Source organism: Amblyraja radiata, chromosome 8, assembly GCF_010909765.2.
Source record: "Amblyraja radiata isolate CabotCenter1 chromosome 8, sAmbRad1.1.pri, whole genome shotgun sequence".
NCBI lineage: Eukaryota > Metazoa > Chordata > Chondrichthyes > Rajiformes > Rajidae > Amblyraja > Amblyraja radiata.
In genome coordinates, this window is record NC_045963.1 from 34810158 (window position 1) to 34827091 (window position 16934).

Consider the following 16934-nt stretch of genomic DNA (forward strand, 5'->3'; position numbering starts at 1 on the left):
TTAAACACAAAATCATCCATGCTTTCTCCTGAGTGGTCTTTTAGCTCAAGGAAAGTTAAAAATCTCTCACTTGGTAAACCGTCTTCAGGTGATACATATCTGATAATTAAAGTCAACTGATCAATATGTGAAATGTCAGGGGTGGAATCCACTGACAAGCTGAAATATCCAGCCTTTTTCAAGTCAGCCAGAATTGCATCCTTAACTTTTTTTTGCCATGAGTTGAATTAGTTCCTCACATACAGTTTTTGACAAATAAGAAGGATTTCCTGATCCGGAGTTTCCATACCGATTGATGATCCAGTAAAATTGGATCAAATTTTGCAACAAGCTCTAAAAGACCAAGATAATTGCCGTTATTTGGAGATCCAAATTGTTCATTGTCTCCTCTGAATGGTAAGCCTCGTTCTGCAAGAATGCATATTATGGCGACAATTCTCTCCATGACATGCCGCCAGTACTGCTACTCTTATTTGTTCCTGTAGCTTTGAAGTTAACGTTTGCCCTCGCTTTCTTGTTAAGTAGGTCCACATGGCATTCCTGTGCTTCCCTGAGTTTTCATGAGTTTGGATAAGATAGGGGTTTCGCCAATCATCAAACCCTTCAGAAGCTAAAGATGTAGCAGAAGAATAAGATGCAATGTTTGGAAAGAGTTTACAAACAAAGCAATATATCCAGCCTTTTGAGGGAGAATACACAAGCCACTCTTGGCTATATGTTTCGCAATTGACTTTTGTTGAATAAAAAAGAGCCTTGGTGCAAGACCTAGACTGATTTTTATACACTCGCTTGGAATTTGAAAATGGTCCACAATGATGCTGAACTTGAGAGGGGCCGCTTTCCAACCAATAGGATACGTCCTCATGTGATAATTCTGTCCACAAACCAACATCTGTTGCAGCACATCTATATTTGGCATCATCAATCAGTTCTATATTTTCATTTTGAGCCAGCATCATGGCTGCTTCCTCATATTCAGCTTGCTGTTCCATGTCATGTTTCAGGGAGGTTTTCTTCTGGTTGAATGCTAGTAGATGGCTGGATAGCTCCACCACACTGATTTCCTTGTGTTAGTATCAATGTATCTGCTTCACCGCTGGCACTTGTTGCCTCTGTCTGTGGCTGCCCCAAGAAAGCAGTGATTGGGCTTAACTTTTTATCTTTCCCTTGCACTTGCTAGCACCACTTTCAAATTTTTTACTCATGCTCAGATTAGAATCTGAAAATAAAAATAAAAATTAATCTTCAACAGTTATTAGAAAGGAAAACATGAAGGGGCGTTCTCAACAAAATGCAGTCCACTTGAGTGAAGAAAAAAAAATCTGTATAATAGTTGGGAGATATTTCTTAAAGAATTGTTCCTTATTGACAATTATATTGCAAAATCTGATTCAAATCTGAATCAAATCTGCTTGAAAAAGGCTAACATAACTAAACCAACAGGTTCACTTCTTAATAAACAGACGACTCACAAAACAGTTTGGTAGACCAATTCAAAACTTTACTAATTATCGGCCAAGGAAAACAAACCCCAGCCAAGTGATCAACACAGACACTTGGCTGTCCTCTCTCCACTTCCCTGAACAGAGAATTACATGGTATTATATTCTGTTGAGGTGGTTGTTATCCCCTCGGCAGTTTAAAATAAAATGGTCTAAAGCCGGAAGATGGCCATGAGGGGGGGTCCTAGAGGAGGGGGTCCATTGGAGACGGGAAAAGGGATCATCAATGGGGGCGAGGACTCCTTCCCATTGAAGAATGGTGTGAGGCGGAGGCGACGGAAGAAGAACTCCAAATCGCTGCGGGCGCGGAACTCATTGAGGTGTGGATGGAGGGGGACAAAGGTATCTGAGAAGGGGTGGTCAGGGGGGATGGTGAACACACGGCAGGGATGGGGGTTGGGGTCGGAGGAAGGCAGGTGAGTGGACTGAGGCAGAGGCGATGTCTGGTGGGGGGGTGGTTGGTGGTCAGGAGGTAGGGGGGTATGAGGACTGTAATGTGCGTGGGGAAGAGCTAGGATCACATGGTTTGAAGGGAATGGGGAAGACCCAGTGTTCCTTCTTAAACAAAGATATTTATTAATTGTGTTTCCCCGTTATGAGGGACATCACTCAGTTCACTATCCACTAATGGATATTCCTTCACTCAATTTTGTCCCCTGATCTTTTGAAGGCAGCATACATTTGTCGATATGATAGAAATTATTTAACTAATTAATCGTTATGTATGCCCAAGGTAATGGTAGTTTGCACGCCTTTTAATCATTGCATAATCAAGGATGAATCTCACCCCGTGCATTCCCTCTTCTCCCCTCTCCAATCAGGCATGATGTACAGAAGTGTGAAAACGCACACCTCCAGATTCAGGGATAGTTTCTTCCCAGCTGTTATCAGACAACTTAACCATCCAATCAATAACTAGAGAGCAGTCCTGACCTACCATCTACCTAATTGGAGAAGCTCAGACCATTTTTAATTGGACTTTACTGAACTTTACCTTGCACTAAACGTTATTCCCTTTATTGCATATCTGTACATTGTGGACGGCTTGATTGTAATCATGCATAGTCTTTCTACTGACTGGATAGCATGCAACATAAAGGTTTTTCACTGTTCCTCAATACACGTGACAATAAACTAGACTAAACTAAACTAAGCTGGCACAATTTCAGCCACACCTAACAATAGCATAACAATATTTATGTTCAGATTTCCAGCCACTGCAATGTTCCAGATCTTCAAGAAGCAATCGCAGGCCTTTCCAAGTCATGTATTATCAGCGTTGCAGAGTAAACCTCTCTCTGTGAGGGCAATCAATATTTTCAATATTCTTAACCAATACTATCAAGACCAGAAACAATGAAGTGTGTGATCTTTGTTTGATTCTCCCAATCTCTGCAAGCAATGCAATTATTGTTGTGACATCTGAGCCCAGCTGGCTGGGAACAAACAAGGGATTGAACCTATTCCTGTCCCATTCTTGCATACTTTTGCAGCCCAGGTTGTAACACAGACACAAACCAAACCATTGAGGCAGCCAGTGGAGTTTGAAGCAACAACACCACACAATACATACTTTAGACGCTGAAAATGTGGCAATTACTGTTTCATACTGTTCAGTATGATCATCCTCCCATCCCCTCATGAAGTTTAACAACCAACCTCTTAAAATCTCCTTTGATGGCATCAATAGCTCTAATCTTTTAGCAGACAGTTAGAATTGTTCTTCAAAGATAATACCATCCCTGGTGTCTCGCTGATATTTTTGCAGGAAATTGCAGTGCTATATTCCAAGACAAAGAAATAACCTTTGTCTCGAGAGAAAAATGTTGTGCTTACTTGGGCACATCATGTGAGAAAACTGTTGTATTCCCACAGCTTGTGAAAATAACAGAATATTTGGAAGCAGGCATTGGCCTTGTGGTTTATACAAGTCTGCTCCACAATTCATCAAGGTCATCGTTGATCATAAATACATCAACCCCACCTGAGCACCATATCCCTTTAGTCTTAAAAAACTATTCATCTCAAATATAAACCTCAGGAGTGGAGAATCCTGAAGATTTACAGCTTCTGGGGTGAAGACATTTATCCTTTTCTCATTCCTAGTTGTCTAATTTAATTTTGTACTCGGCTTGGTAAACTGAGGAACTTTTCTAAATGCTTTTTAAAAAGTCAAAGATTCTTATCCTCACTAGTGACAAATCCAAGCACATGATTGCCAAAGACAAGGCGGAAGCAGTTGTGTCTGACTTTGTCCAAACACCTTCCTAAACATTCATTCTCTCGGCCAGTAGCACATCTTGAATTTATTTATGGCATCTGCTGCATCTACTGCAGCTACTTGTATTGTTTACGCAGAAAGCTGCTCCTAACCCTGCAAGCAACATCCCCAAGAGGAGTGAGCAGAGCAGCTGCATGGGTACCTCACCAACTGCAAGTTCTGCTCAAAGTCACATACAGTCCTGTATTCCTTGTGTAGGTTGGTTCAACAACCCGATAGTTGTCAGAAGTTGCTTTTCATCAACCTGGTTGTGTGGGTGGGGCTTCCGGCTTTTGTACCTCCTGCCCCATGAAAAGAGGGAACTGCCCGGATTGTGGGGATTTTTGATTTCTTGAAGGAGACGCAGGTGGAACTTTAAGACAACCAGAGACTGGATGGGCCGAACCGCCTGGATCTGTGCTTCATATGCTGTGTAACACTAACAACAGGGTCCTGGTCGGACTGCATTAGGAATATTGTGAGCAGTTTTGGGCCGCATATCTGAGGAGGCAAATGCTGGTGTTGGAGAGTCCAGAGGAGAATGATCCTGGGGATGAGTGGGTCAACGTATGATAAGTGTTTGATGGCTCTGTGCCTGTACTCGCTGAAGTTTAGAAGGATGAGGGGGTACCTCATTGAAACTTACCGAATAGTAAACGGCTTGGACAGAGTGGATGCGGAAAGGTTGTTTCCACTAGTGGGAGAATCTTGGACCAGAGGACACAGCCTCAAAATAAAAGGAAGTACCTTTAGAAATGTGATGAGGAAGAATTTCTTTAGTCAGAGGGGGGTGAATCTGTGGAATTCATTGCCACAGACGGCTGAGGAGACCAAGTCAGTTTTTTTTTAAAGCAGAGATGGACAGATTCTTGATTAGTAAAGGGTCAGTCCCACTTGGCCGTCATTCACACGCCATTTACGCGACCTGCTAGCGTGTGGGTAGCGTGTGGGTAGCGCGGGAATGGGTGCATGGAGAGGTGTGGAGGAGTGTGGAGTGGTGTGGAGGAGTGTGGACTTCGTGCTGCACGAAATCTTCGCACGCCAACGGCCTGTCGCGTAACTGACAGCCAAAGTGGGACAGGCCCAAGACCCTGGCGTGGCGCAACGTCTCACCACCAACAGCAGCAGAAGCAGGCAAACGATCGCCGAGCTCGACCTGGGGCTCACGGCCGTTGCGGATCCGGATCAGCCCCCACTCCTACTCCTAGAGCGGGGCCAAGACGATTGGAGATAGACACAAAATGCTGGAGTAACTCAGCGGGACCGGCTGCATCTCTGCAGAGAAGCAATGGGTGAGGTTTCGGGTCGAGACCCTTCTTCAGACTGAAGAAGAGTCTTGACCCGAAACATCATCCAATCCTTCTCTCCAGAAATGCTGCCGGTCCCGCTGAGTTACTCCTGCATTTTGTGTCTATCTTCAAATGACGTCACGCACTCCAGACGGCTGTGCGGACGCATGATGACGTGCGCGACCATCGCGCGACCGTCGCGCGTCAGTCGTTACCGGCCTGTCACATAAATGACGGCCAAATGGGACAGGCCCTTAAGAGTATCAAAGGATATGGGGAGATGGCAGGAGAATGAGTTCAAGAGAGAAAGATAGATCAGCCATGAGTGAATGGCAGTAGATTCGATGGGCCGAATGGCCTAATGCTGCTCCTATGACTTATGAACTTATGAAGCCTGCAATATTGTTGTGTCCCTCTGCCTTCCCCCTCTTTCTTCAGAATCCTCTGTCTAAATTGGAAGAATCAGACATCCACTCGTACACATCATTTAGAACAGGGGTTCCCAACCGGTTTACCCCCTAGCAACTTTTCAAAAGTAAATTTACCCCTACCGTGTTTTGTTCAGTAATTTCAGTTTACACTTCTACCATAATAAAGCAACCGACAAAGGGGAAATTTTAAAATACTGTTTTTAACAAATCCAGAATCAACAAATTTACCCCCTGGGTAGGCGAAATTTACCCACTGGGGGTAAATTTATCCCAGGTTGGGAACCATTCATTTAGAGTTACAGTTAAAGGGGTTCTTCAGGAACCATGCACCCATGATGAAGCAACTCTTTCCGCTACTGGGATGTTCAATTGATGACTGCTTTAATGATTCTTTCACGAAAGGAAGAGGCACATTTCCTTCTGTGAGTTACGGAAAATAGCAAATACAATTGGATTGTTTAAATAAACGCATGCATTGCAGTGATAATAATCAGTTGCTTTTATTTTCAGACCCTCGAGAATATTCTGTCCAGGGGTTAAAACAGTATCACAGGAGAAACCTCAGAGTGAATTTGCTTCCTTGCATTAGGAGGCCATCTAGCGTTCAGTGAATAATGTGCGAGTTTCACATGTACCAACCCAGTTTCTTTTGATGAGTTCAAATCCCATTATGCAGCTGAGGAATGTAAATTCAATCAATTTGAATTTGATTGAAAGATACAGCACAGACACAGACCCTTCAACCCACCAAGTCCACGCCAACCATTGCTCATCAGTGCACACCAGTTCTATGTTATCCCACTTTCGTATCCACTCCCTACCATACTATAGGCAATTTACAGAGGGCCACTTAATCTACAAACCTGCACGTCTTTAGGATGTCGGAGGAAACCCACGTGGTTACAGGGCGACATGCAAACTCCAGAGGGAGGATAAGATGGAACCGGGGTCTCTTGCACTGTGAGGCAGCAACTCTCTCTGGTGCACCACTGTGCATCCCTAATTAAATCTTAAATAATAAACCAGTGTCAATAATGGCAAATATAAAATCATCACTATCTTACTAATATTCGTACGATAGACACAAAATGCTGGAGTAACTCAGCGGGACAGGCAGCATCTCTGGAAAGAAGGAATGGGTGACATTTTGGGTTGAGACTGAAGAAAGGTCTCGATCCGAAACACCCAGCCTTTCTCTCCAGAGATGCAGCCGGTCCCACTGAGTTACTCTAGCATTTTGTGTCTATCTTCGGTTTAAATCAACATCTACAGTTCCTTCCTTCACCGTACTATATTCTTACCACATATGAGGCATATGTGATGGAAATGTAGTGGTTGTTTAATTGTCCCTGATCCAACCTGGCAGGCATTCATTTCAGAGGCAATTAGAACAGAGGGGTGCACAGTGGTGCAGCGGTAGAGTTGCTGCCTTACAGCGTCAGGGTCCCGGGTTTGATCCTGACTACGGGTGTCTTCTGTACAGAGTTTGTACGTTCTCCCTGTGAGTTATTGTGGGTTTCCTCCGGGTGCTTCAGTTTCCTCCCACACGCCAAAATCGTACAGGTTTGTAGGTTAATTGGCTTCGATAAGTTGTAAAAATCGTTCCTAGTAGGCGTGTGGTTTAGTGTACAGGACGATTGCTGGTCGCGGACTCAGTGGCTGAAGGGCCTGTTAAGGGCCTGTCCCACTTGGGCATCATTTGCGCGTCATTTACGCGATGGGCCGGCAGTGACTGTCGCGCGAATATCGTCTAGCAATACGACAGTCGCGCGCCAAGTAGTGCCAGTCTCCGTCGCAAAGATTTTCCCAGTGAAAAAATGTCAAAACTCGGCGCACTTTATACCCGGGTGATCACGTGGTGCGGCGCTTAAATGACGCGCAAATGATACGCCAACGGCGTACGGGCGGTGTGCGGCGACGCATGGTTACAGACGTTGACGCACGGTGACGCATAATTAATTAGCATAGGCAATGTTCGTGAGTCACCGTGCATAACCATGCGCCACCACGCGCTACACGTACGCCATCAGTACGTCAGCATGAGCAAGGGATACGTCACGTAGGTGACGTGTGAGGATTTTGAACATTCCAAAATCCTGGGGCGATAGGGAAGCACCGTGCGTTACCGCGTGTCACGTGCATCACAACGCGCCAACCAATTTTTAGGATGTCGAGTAAATGACGCGCAAATGACGCCCAAGTGGGACAGGCCCTTCACTGCGATTATCTCTAAAGTCTAAGGTCTAAGTAAGCAATAAATGCCAGTCTAGGGAGGAACCCCCACACTCTGTGGACAAATATAAAAAAAATCATGGCATGGTTCAGCCCTTAGCTCGCTGGATAGATGATGAATATGATTTTTTTCCCACAAGCATTATTATAACCTTTTATCTGAGAGCCTTTGACATAAAATTTAATTTAAATAATTTGATAAACAAATAAATGGTGCCAGTAATTGTCTTCAGTACAGCATTTCATTATGGTAATTGGCTCTCACTGCCACTATGGCAACTGCGAAACCCCACACACACAAAGTAGAAAATAGTTGAGTCACCAGAATATTAAATAAATTGATTTAACCCTTTGCTACATACTCTTCAAGCGCAATTATCAATTGTTTGTCTTCAAATAAATCAATGTGACCCTAGTACAATGAAAATAATGGCCTCACTGTAGACAGATGCCATTACAAATGGCGGCGCAGCGGCAGAGTTGCTGCCTTACAGCACCAGAGACCTGGGTTCGATCCTGACTAAGGGTGCTGTCTGTACAGAGTTTATACGTTCTCCCTGTGGCCAGCACAGTCAAGTTGACACAAAGGGCCTGTTACCATGCTGTATGACTATGACTCAATGCTTATCAGTTAAGTGTATCCTGTCAGTCGAGTCACAGCAGAATCATAGCTCATTGACGCTTATGGCACAGAAGCAAATTAATAGCCCTGTCTCACGGTGCGAGCTGACCCACGAGATACCCCGAGTGAAAGGCTCGTGGTTGTGTACGAGATTCCAAGTGTATGATCGAGATTTTAACCGAGTTCCCACGTGTATGTCTAAGTTTGCCGTTAACTTCTCATTTCCGCGATGTGTCAAGTTCCTCTCCCGAGTTACTCTTGTTTCAAATAAGTTCCCACTTCGGACCCAAACTCATTGTTTCATACGGCCTTCCTCCCGTATTAGCGGAATTGTAAAACAAGTATTAATAATTGGATTACGAAATAGGACATACGGGGTGAATTCAGTAGGTCAGGCAGCGTATGGGGAAAGAGGAATAGTCAGGGTTTCGCCTCGTCTGCTTCCTCGTCAAATTGGGAAACTACTGTTGGAAGGAACTGCAGAGGCTGCTCCCAGTTTGCACAGAGCCTGTCTTCCCAGTAACGAGACTGGGGCTGTTCTAGAGATTATAAAAGTACAGTAAGTGACGCCATATATACGAGCGGCTCCTGATGAAGGTTCTATCATGGGGACGCCAGCAACCCCAATAGTATTAATATTTGACTGACTTACGGAGATGCCCACGGAGGGGAGCACAGATTACATAGTGGCCACTTTATAAGTTTGAGCATGTTCTCGCTCCCCCTTTATAGGCTACTTTCCTCAGTGGGCCAACCAGTGAGTGAGGCACTCATTTCCCAGAGCCTGCTAATCATCATTTGCTCTCCAATCTCCATTTTCTCCGTGAGGAACTGCAAACCCATCTTTCAGGAGAGCCCATGAGTTTCCATATGCACATATCAGCAGCATCTGCACAGCCCCCGGGAGAGGGATTTAAATGCTGCACATCTGATTGCTGCACAACCAATTAAGAAATGCACTTGTTTTCTTCAAGGGATCTGGAGCTTCTGCAACCATGGCTCTAGCTTCAGCTGGGGCCCAGGGTTTCAACATGGGGACTTCTCCTATCATAATACGGGGGACTCTATCAGAGACTCGGGATTAGACTCTTCCTTAACATTCACCACCTGGAGCTTTGTTTGCTCATCCTTCTTGATATCTATTTTATTTCTTCTCAATCCTGTATCTGGTCCCCACCCATTGGTAACATCTGCTTCTTCTGGACTAGCCGGAGGAGTTGTGACTCCTTTACCGGTAAACCGATCCATCCGAGCCACCAGAGGTGGAAACAGAGCCTCAGCAAAAGATTCTTGAATTAATGGGAAGGAAAGTTCAAGAAGGGATAAAAGTGTAAGGTCAGGGCCAATTGCGAGCGATGCGAGGGGGGACGTGAATATGGAGGTCAAAGTGTTGTATATGAATGCGCGAAGTATAAGAAATAAAGTGGAAGAGCTTGAGGCTCAGTTAGAAATTGGCAACTATGATGTTGTAGGAATTACTGAGACATGGCTGCAAGAGGGCCAGGGCTGGGAACTGAATATTCAAGGGTATACCTCATATCGAAAAGACAGGCAGGTGGGCAGTGGGGTGGGGTTGCTCTGTTGGTGAGGAATGAAATTCAGTCCCTTGCAAGGGGTGACATTGAAACAGGAGATGTGGAGTCAGTATGGATAGAACTAAGGAATTGTAAAGGTAAAAAGACCCTAATGGGACTTATCTACAGGCCCCCAAACAGTAGCCTGGACATAGGGTGCAAGTTGAATCAGGAGTTAAAATTGGCATGTAGCAAAAGTAATGCTGCGGTTGTTATGGGAGATTTCAACATGCAGGTAGTCTGGGAAAATCAGGTTGGTACTGGACCCCAAGAAAGGGACTTTTGATCGATTCTTAGAGCAGCTTGTATTGGAGTCGACCAGGGAGAAGGCAATTCTGGATTTAGTGTTATGTAATGAACCGGATTTGATAAAGGACCTCGAGGTTAATGAGCCATTAGGAGGTAGTGACCATAACATGGTCAGGTTTAATCTACAATTGGAGAGGGAGAAGGGTAGATCGGAGGTGTTAGTGTTACAGTTGAATAAAGGGGATTATGAGGCCATGAGGGAGGAGCTGGCCAAATTTGACTGGAAAGATACCCTAGCAGGGATGACAGTGAAACAAAGATGGCAGGTATTTCTAGGAATAATACAGAAGGTGCAGGATCAGTTCATTCCTAGGAGGAAGAAAGATTCCAAGGGGAGTAAGGGGCAACCGTGGCTGACAAGGGACGTCAGGGACAGTATACAAATAAAAGAGAAGAAGTACAAAGATGAGCGGGAAGCAAGAGGATTGGGTAATGTTTAAAGAGCAACAGAAGATAACTAAAAAGACAATACGGGGAGAAAAGATGAGGTACGAAGGTAAGCTAGCCAAGAATATAAAGCAGGATAGTAAAAGCTTCTTTAGGTATGTGAAGAGAAAAAAATTAGTTAAGACCAAAGTTGGACCCTTGAAGACAGAAAAAGGTGAATTTATTACGGGGAACAAGAAAATGGCAGATGAGTTGAACAGGTACTTTGGATCCGTCTTCACTAAGGAGGACACAAACAATCTTCCTGATATAGTAGTGGCCAGAGGATCTGGGGTGATGGAGGAACTGAAGGAAATCCACATTAGGCAGGAAATGGTGTTGGGTAGACTGATGGGACTGAAGGCTGATAAATCCCCAGGGCCTGGTGGTCTGCATCCCAGGGTACTTAAGGAAGTGGCTCCAAAAATCGTGGATGCATTGGTGATAATTTTCCAATGTTCTATAGACTCAGGATCAGTTCCTGTGGATTGGAGGGTAGCTAATGTTATCCCACTTTTTAAGAAAGGCAGGAGAGAGAAAACAGGGAATTATAGACCAGTTGGCCTTTTTCTCACAGAGAGTTGTGAGTGTGTGGAATTCTCTGCCGCAGAGGGCGATGGAGGCAGGTTCTCTAGATGCTTTCAAGAGAGAGCTGGATAGGGCTCTTAAAGATATGGGGAGAAGGGATATAGGGAAAAGGGGATATGGGGAAAAGGCAGGAACGGGGTACTGATTGGGGATGATCAGCCATGATCACATTGAATGGCAGTGCTGGCTCGAAGGGCCGAATGGCCTACTCCTGCACCTATTGTCTATTGCCTATTGTCTAAACCGGGCAATGCCTAATGGCATTGAATTCAGATAAGTGTGAGTTGTTGCATTTTGGGAAGCCAAACCAGGGCAGGACTTTCACAGTGAATGGTACAATACCAACATTTAAAAGACATTTGGACAGGTACACGGATAGGAAAGGTTTGGGAGGATATCGACCATATTCGGGCAAAGGGGAGCATTTTAGATGGGGCATCTTGGTTTGCATGGACGAGTTGGGTTGAAGAAATTGTTTCTGGGTTATATGACTGTAGGATCTGCATTGAGGGGTAATTTGCAACAGTCAATTAGCCTGCCAGACAAGAGGTACTTGGATTTAAAGAGACCTAACATTGGAAATGGGATTAGGTTGGGGTAGCTCTTTTTTTTACATGTACAAGAGCATTGGGTCAAATGGCCTCCACCGCTGTAACGTTTCTATACTTTCTGTGATTCTATAGTGCTACAGTGTGTTAAGCACATAAACAAACCATTGTTCAGCTTTCTGGTAAATGCAGCCACTATAAAGGAAAATGTGTTATTCCTGCTCGGTGTAGGGAATAACTCCCCCATTGACTGCAAAGTCAGGTCATGACCCATCATTGCAGCTGACTCTCTTTGCTTTTTGCTTTCTCCTAATGAATTCCTTCTCACAGCACCTCTGTATTCCCATGCTGAGAAAGACCATCCAGTTTGCTAACTCATCCAAAACCCACTCAGCATCTGCAGGGAGCAGAATGATGTTTCTGTCTTCTTCCACACAGTGGTGCCCTTGTTCTGTGAAGTGAGCTGCCTGCGAAGTCGCTTGGCTGAAAACATTGAAATTTCAATAGACAATAGACAATAGACAATAGGTGCAGGAGTAGGCCATTCGGCCCTTCGGGCCAGCACCGCCATTCAATGTGATCATGGCTGATCATCCCCAATCAGTACCCGTTCCTGCCTTCTCCCCATATCCCCTGGCCGCTATTTTTAAGAGCCCTATCTAGCTCTCTCTTGAAAGCATCCAGAGAACCTGCCTCCACCGCCCTTTGAGGCAGAGAATTCCACACACTCACCACTCAATGTGAGAAAAAGTGTTTCCTCGTCTCCGTTCTAAATGGCTTATCGGGAACATGTTTCCTGCCTCTAGCGTGTCCAAGCCCTTTCATTGCGCCATTGCTTACTGGTGTCATATAGTAGTAGTATTCACCAGGATAGAACATAGAAGGGTACACAACAGGAACAGGCCCTTTAGCCCACAATGTTTGTGGTGAACATGATACCACGTTAAATTGATCGCATCTCCCTGCACTTACATGTGCGTACCTAAAAGCCTCTTAAACACCTCTATCATATCTGCCTACACCATTACCCCTGGCAATACCCCCATTACTCTGTGTAAAAAACCTCCCCTGCACTTCTTCATTAATTTATCCCCCTCTCACCTTATACCTGTGCCCTCTGGTGTTGGACATTTCCACCCTGGCCAAAAGGTTCTGATTGTCTACCCTATCTATGCCCCTCATAGTGTTACATACGAGATCATGGGAAGAAACTGAAGATGTGCTTATGAGTTCAAATGCTTCCTCTCAAAGTGTAAAACACACATAATTCAGCAGGAAAATAGATGTGTGTCACATGGGGAACAGACATACAAAATCCTTGCCAGCAGCAATATTCTATTCCGGGCTTGCCCTCCAATGAAGGAATCTCAACGTCTCTGTGTTGAATTGTCATTTTTGATCTTTTGACATATGAAGTTGCTGGAGTATGAAATGATTTACTGTTGAAAACAGAGAAATGAAGTTGTTTAACTGTAATAAATGATTTTAATACCTTTTATTTCATTTCCAATCATCCTGACATTGAGACTGGAGAAGTAACTGATGTGATTCTCAGCTCCAAAGCCCTGTTAAGAATGATATTTCAAATTTAAGATGAGTGTATTTATTACAGGAAAGATGATTTGCCATGTTTTAGCATCATAACGGCACTTTGAATATAGGGACGATACTGAAAATGACCTCATATCGATGTTTAAAATAATATACTATATATGGCCTACTGTACATCTGCATTTAAACAATCAAAATACAATTTTATGTGTAGGAACGAACTGCAGATGCTGGTTTATACTGAAGATAGACACAAAATGCTGGAGTAACTCAGCCGCATCTCTGGAGAAAAAGGATAGGTGATGTTTCAGGGTGGAACTCTTCTTCAGACTGGAACTAAATAATAGTTTAATAATAATAAACTAAATAATAACTTAATTTTGTTTGGAGATACAGCATGGAATCAGGCCCTTCCGCCCACCAAGTTTGCGCTGACCATCGATCACCCACACACTGGTTCTATGTTGTCCCACTTTCGTATCCTACACACTAGGGGCAATTTACAGAAGCCAATTAGCCTACAAACCTGCATGTCTTTAGAATATGGGAGGAAAGAGGATATAGAGGATTGGACAGGGTAAATGCAGGAAAAATGTTCCCGATGTTGGGGTGTCCAGAACCAGTGGTCACAGTTGAAGAATAAGGGGTAGGCCATTTAGGACAGAGATGAGGAAATACTTTTTCACCCAGAGAGTTGTGAATCTGTTGAATTCTCTGCCACAGAAGGCAGTGGAGGCCAATTCACTGGATGTTTTCAAGAACGAGTTAGATTTAGATCTTAGGGCTAAGGGAATCAAGAGATATGGGGAAAAAGCTGGAACGGAGTGCCGATTTTGGATGATCTGCCATGATCATATTGAATGGCGGTGCTGCCGAATGGCCTACTCCTGCACCTATTTTCTATGTTTCTCAGGCACGTGCCATGAGTAATTACTCAGGGTAGGTACTGAGCAGTCAGTCGACCTTTAAAAATCATTTAAAAAATGCGCATGCACTGAAAATTGTAAAGCCGCGCATGCGCAGATCGGTCCTGTAGGCAGTCAGTCGACTTTTTAAAAATCCTTTTAAAACACGCATGCGCAGATTGGTCTCCTCTCCTGTAGGCATGTGCAGCACCTTGCGCACAGTCCACCGTGCAAAGGCAGGATTTCAGCTGCCTTTATTGCCCATTGTCAGTGAAGGCTTGAAGCAACGTCCACGGCACGTGGGTTTAATATTGTTACGCATATTACGCGTACTGCAGATGAAAGGCACGGGAGTATTATGCCTAACTAAGGTCGATTATTAAAATAATAACCATTTAATAATAAATACTGAATTTAGTTAATGAATTGGAAATCTTTACTCTTTACCTTGCCCACCCTGACGGCACATTCTTTGAAACCAGAGCACCCGGCGGTCACAGGGAGAACGTACAACTCCGCACAGACAGCACCTGAAGTCAGGATCAAACCCGAGTCTCTGGCGCTGTAAAGTGGCTTTTTCACGGGGCGACTTGACGCAAGAGTGAACCAGAGTTTAACATCGTGGGAACCTCGTGCGATAACAGTACGGCATTTGTGGACCACCGTGGACCACCGTGGCGCTAACGGCAGGTAATCGTGTAACTTGGTCACTCGGGAGAAAATTCAAGAAAGTTTGAATTTCTCCAAGAGTGACTTGTACACTTGTGGTTGAGCATTGCAACATTGTATGAACTAGTGGCCAGTGCGATATCCGTGCGATATCCGTAATAACTCTTGCGGGTACCGTGGGAACTCCTGCGAACGGTGATTAACTGAGCAGTTTGATTGTCAGTGCTTGTTTTACCTCATTGTTAAATAAATATATTTTTTACTATCAGATTGATGTCTGCAATTCTTCATTAGCACATCACTACAAGATGAATGTTTCTAATGTTATAATCCCTCTCATGCTGAAACACAAAATAGTTGAAGGGAGGTGAAATAATCACATTTTCATTCTTTTTCATTTTTGAGTGTTCAGGTACCTCACTTGCTGAGCTATTTTACTCCAGCAGTTTGTGTCTCTTTTTGTCTAAAGCAGTTTCTAAGACTGTAGGCCAGGCAGCATCTACGGAGGGAAATGGACAGGCGACCCTTTCTTCAGGCTGCCTTATCTCTCTCCCCCCCCCACCCCCTCCACCCTACTCCCACCCACACACACAAATGCTGGAGATAGATAGATAGCCTTTTATTGTCATCCAGACCGAAGTCTGAACGAAATTGAAGCAGTCATACATACAATACAATACAATAAAAAAACAACAATAAACACATATTAACATCCACCACAGTGAGTCCACCCAACATCTCCTCACTGTGATGGAGGCAAAAGTCTTAGGGCTGCAGTCTCTTCCCTCCTCTTCTCCTTCTGCGCTGAGGCGATACCCCCCGGGCGATGTTAAAACCTGTCCCGCGGCTCAAACACCGCGGCCCGGGGTAGTCGAAGCTGCCGCTCACCAGACCTGCTGACGCAGCCGCTGGCCCGCGGCCGAACCCCGGTCTCAGGCCACCGCCACCAGAACTGCCGTCCCAGCCCCCGGAGCATCGTTCCAGCCCCGAGCCGGATCGCCCTCACGTGAGTACTGCCACCGTCTCAGCCTCGCGCCAGGCCGCCGCTCCTCCCTCGCGCCAGGCCGCCCCGACTGGGCGCCGCTCCTCCCTCGGGCTGGGCCGCCCCGACTGGGCGCCGCTCCTCCCTCGGGCTGGGCCGCCCCGACCGGGCGCCGCTTCTCCCTCGGGCTGGGCCGCCCCGACCGGGCGCCGCTCCTCCCTCGGGCTGGGCCGCCCCGACCGGGCGCCGCTCCTCCCTCGGGCTGGGAACGCCGTACCTCCCCGAGCTCGGCCACTCCGACGGGAGCACCGTTCCTTCCTCGGGCCGGCCGTCACAGCCCCTCACGAAAGCCCTGTTCCAGCCCCGAGCCGGGCCGTCCTCACGGGAGCGAGCTCAGTGCGAGTCCTGGCGGGCTCTGCCTCCTGAGCCTCGAGGTCGCCAGCTCCGCCATTAGGCCTCAGCGCAGACGGAGGCAGAGAAGGGGAATACGACAAAAAAGTCGCATTCCCCCGCAGGGAGAGACAGCAAGCCCCGTTTCAACCCCCCCCCCCCAAAAAACACAAACTAAAAACCAAAACTAGACTAACCAAAACGAAAATAAACAACCCAAAAAACACAAAACAAACAGGACTGCCGGAGAGCCGCTGCAGCCAGAGCCGCGCCACCACGAAACTCAGCGGGTGCAGCAGCATCTATGGAACGAAGGAAATAGGCAACGTTGCCTACTACCCTCTGTGTAAAGAAGCTGCTCCTCAGCTTTCTATTAAATCTTGCCCTCTCACCTTAAACCCGTGTTCTCTACTTTTTGATGCCCCGACCCTGAGTAAAAGTCTGTGCATTTCCCCTCGGTTATACACCTCCATTAGATCACCCTTCAGCCTCCTGCACTCCAAGTAACATAATCCTCGCCTGCCCAACCTCAGCGGGAGAAACTCAGCGGGTGCAGCAGCATCTATGGAACGAAGGAAATAGGCAACGTTGCCTACTTCCTTCGCTCCATAGATGCTGCTGCACCCGCTGAGTTTCTCCAGCATTATTGTGTACCT